The following is a 3,544-nucleotide window of genomic DNA, read 5'->3' on the forward strand; positions in this document are numbered from 1 at the left end:
TCTCTCTCTCTCTCTCTCTCTCTCTCTCTCTCTCGCGTGCGCGCTCTTTCGCCCTCTATTTCCCCCCTGCATCTTTTCGTACGCTTCCGCGCGCCACCTTTTTTTTCTAATTTATTTCTCTAGCTCTTGGCGGCGGAACTGTTTCCAGCTGGCTCTGTAAATGAGTTTATTTATGTGCGAGGTGGCGGTGCGCGCTTTAAAAGTTTGGTTAAACTGGGACCACGGCGGCGTGATTCGCTTCTGGTTGCCCCCTCCCCCTTCCCCCCTGGCCCGCGGGCCCCTCTCCCTCTCTCCCTTCTCGGCGTGCGGTTTGCTACAATATTTGTATCGACCGGTTGCCAGAATTCCCGGGCCAGGCGGGGTGCGGGTGGGCCGGGGGCGGGGCGGCCGCGCGGCCGGCGCATGCGCGGGGGGTGGCGGGGCGGGGCTCGGGGGCGGAGCCTGCAGAGCTCGGGGCCCACTAGGGGCCCGCGCCGGGGCCCCGCCAGCGAGGCACTGCCGGAGGCGCGGGCACGGCGCCTATCGCCATCGCAGTCGCAGCTCCCAGCGACCTCCAGCACATGGCCCCTCCAGAGTCACGTGGTCCATACTCGTTCCGACCAAGTTTCCAGCCCTAACTTTCATCCAACGCCACCTATCCCGCCGCAAAGCGGCTGGATTTCCCACCCACCCTAAAAAGTCGGAAGTGACGCCGTATTTTTTCTGTCCGCTTCGGACAGAGAGATATTTCCGCGATATTTCGGACCGCCTCACCTCGCAGCCGCCAGGCCAGAGCCCCAAATCGCGGGCCGGTGGCATTTTGTTTCTGTGCTTTTGCCACGTGTCGCGCAGCGAGTCTGGCGCCCCACGATATTGCAGGGCTGGCCGTGGAGCAGGGCGGCCCGTGCCCGATGTTCGGAGGCGATAGCCGAAGGAAATGAACGAGATTCCCGCCTACCCCTCCGGCCCCTCCGGCCCCGCCCCTCCCGCCCCTCCCGCCCGGAGCGCGCGCTCTGCCAGCGCGCCTGGCGGGTAGGCAGCTCGCCGCCCGCCGTGTCCGCGCGCTGCCTACGCTGCTCGGCGCGCTGCCAGCGGCCACCAGTCGACCGGGCCGCCTCCACAGCGCTCCGCGCCACGCCGCGCAGCGTACATCGATCAGCGGACCTGGCTGAACACGAAGGAAATTCAAGTCATTCCAACGAGACTGTCTTTTTTTGTGGTCCGAGCGGGAGGGGAATCGGGGCTGTGTTTGAATGTGGTCCAGCCCCGGCAACCCTTTCCGATCCTATATTCCGGCGAACGTTTCCTATATACTGTGTTATTTTCCTGCAGTGAAGCTGGAGCAGCCCAATCCTGTGTCTGGCGTAGCGTAGCGTAGCGCGTACTACGCCGTAGTGGGGTCCATGGATTGGTGGGGAGGGGGCTGTCGGCTCGCCCCCCCCCCTCGCCCACTTCACCTCGGACCGCTTTGCGTGCCCGCTTTTAAAGGGGCTTATTGGTGGCTGTCGTTCTGGCGCTGGGCGGAAGATGGCAGACGCAGAGGCACGGCGGCGCGGCACAGGGCTCTAGAGGAGAAGGGGCGGAGAGAGCGGAGCGGAGCAAAGTCGATTATTTCAAGGATTGCAGCGCTCTGCGAGGGGCTCGCGCTGGGGGGCGTCCTCGCGTCCGGAGACAGGAAGACCGTCAAGGGCCCGGGAGGGGTCTGGACTGGAGTCCACCGACCCGGCGCTCTTACTGGTAGCTGGAGACTGGAGAATCTGTCTAGTGCCTGCGGTCGGCCTGCGTGCTGCCAGACTAGTGGTGCCAAAACGTTTCGTGGACGGTGGTACCTCACCCTCTCGTTTACCTTTCCTACCGAAGGGCCCACAACTCAAAGAATCTGGTGCACAAAGCCCCAGAAATCTCCGAAATCCTTTGAAAGCCGTGAAATTCCTTTGGAATCTGTAAACCTGAAATCCCTTGAAAAAACGTGATCCCCTAGAAATCCGTGAAATACCAAGAAAATCACATAACATCTTATAGAAATTAGTGAAATCCCAAGGAAATTCCATGAAATGTTTTTTAAATCTGGTGAAATCTTCCTATTTTTACGAAGTCTTACTTTTGAAATTCCATGAAATAATGTGATGACCATTGCAATGCGCTGGGTAGGCAAAACCCATGAAATCCGAAGAAATCTCATGATGACATTCCATGAAATCTTTGTGAAATCGTAAAATCCTCAAATCAGGTGTACAAGCATTTCTCGACACATACCTAATATTTTTGTTTGCAGTGTGCAAACGCATAGCTTGCGAGGATTCTGCCGGAGTACTCTAAACTGGTTGGCGATCCTAATTTTCTTGACCATGCACGCTGCAATGTTGCCTCCCGAAATTGGTTTGCAAAGGGGGGCCGGGGGAATAGCGAGTATGGATCTCCTCCCCCTTCCCCCCACACGCACTCCGATGCGCTCTGGCGCCCACCCCGCCGCCGCCAGCGCGGGGGCGAGGGGAAGTGCGGTGGGAAAGGGGGTGACACCCCAACAATGCGTCGCTGTTACAGTCCAGTGAGCATTACCCCTTTCCCAACAATGGACCCTATTGCCCCCCACCCCCCTCTTACCTCGGCGTGCGGCCAACACACACCACACACAGACACATACGGAAGCAGTACACGCAGCGCACACATACGTATATATTTGAACACGTCCGTGGCAAATGCATTACGGCATAAGTAAATAAACAGATATCACTTTTTTCCGAAGGGTATTTTCACCGTGTCGACATTCATCGATAATCATTGAAATGAAATTCGACCATTTCGATTTGGTGCCACGTTGAAACCTGGTCTTCCTGTCCTACACACACACACCCGCAATCCGTCCTCTGCGGCGCACGGCCGACTGTTGTGGGTTGTCGATTGTTGTCTTCTAGTTACAAACAATAACGTTCTGAGAAAAAACACAAATCTCAGTTTTTTTGAGGAATTTACCCTAAAATTATGATAGGTTCCTACAGTTAAAGGAGTTACTCAAAGTTTCCAAAAATCAGTTATATTGTTTTTGCCGTCCGGGGGTGGCAGAGTGGCAGCGAGTGGCGATGGGCCGTGCCTCCGTGCTGCTCACCCTCCGCCCTGACTTCCCTTCTTTTGCGCTGCCACCACATTTATTCGGGGGGGGGGGGGGGCGTCACGACGCCACCGCCGGCGCTGCGTTTAATGAGCTCCGACCTGGACCCCCGTCCCTTCACTCCTGCCCCCCCTCCCTTTCCTCCCTTCCCCCCTTTCCCACACCACGCTAGGGTGTCAGTGGGAAGGGGAAGGGGGCTGCTTTGGGTACCGCCGACGGTTGAGGGGGGGGGGGGCACGGCCAGGCCACTCTCGAGCCCTTAAGTGAACGTCGCAAAATGCGCGATCTCTGCCCGGTTTGATAAAGTCGCACGGCTATATGGAGGGGGATAGCATTGACTCAGGTCGCGGGGCCGCAGGGGTGGCTCTGTGCTAGAGGGTGGGAATGGCAATGGTTCGGACAGAATGGAATCAGGAAATGAAGAAGTCGGAAAGGCTGCGTGTGTGTGGGCGGGGG

General features: G+C 57.9%; 1 protein-coding gene across 1 annotated transcript in view; it reads left to right on the forward strand.

Moving 5' to 3' along the window:
* Positions 1-3,544, forward strand: part of LOC113211154 (protein Skeletor, isoforms B/C) — a gene marked incomplete at its 5' end in the record, with an annotated part of 19,463 nt that overhangs the window by 2,366 nt on the left and 13,553 nt on the right.

Source organism: Frankliniella occidentalis, unplaced genomic scaffold (genome assembly GCF_000697945.3).
Source record: "Frankliniella occidentalis isolate FOCC.00 unplaced genomic scaffold, Focc_3.1 Scaffold258, whole genome shotgun sequence".
Classification (NCBI taxonomy): domain Eukaryota; kingdom Metazoa; phylum Arthropoda; class Insecta; order Thysanoptera; family Thripidae; genus Frankliniella; species Frankliniella occidentalis.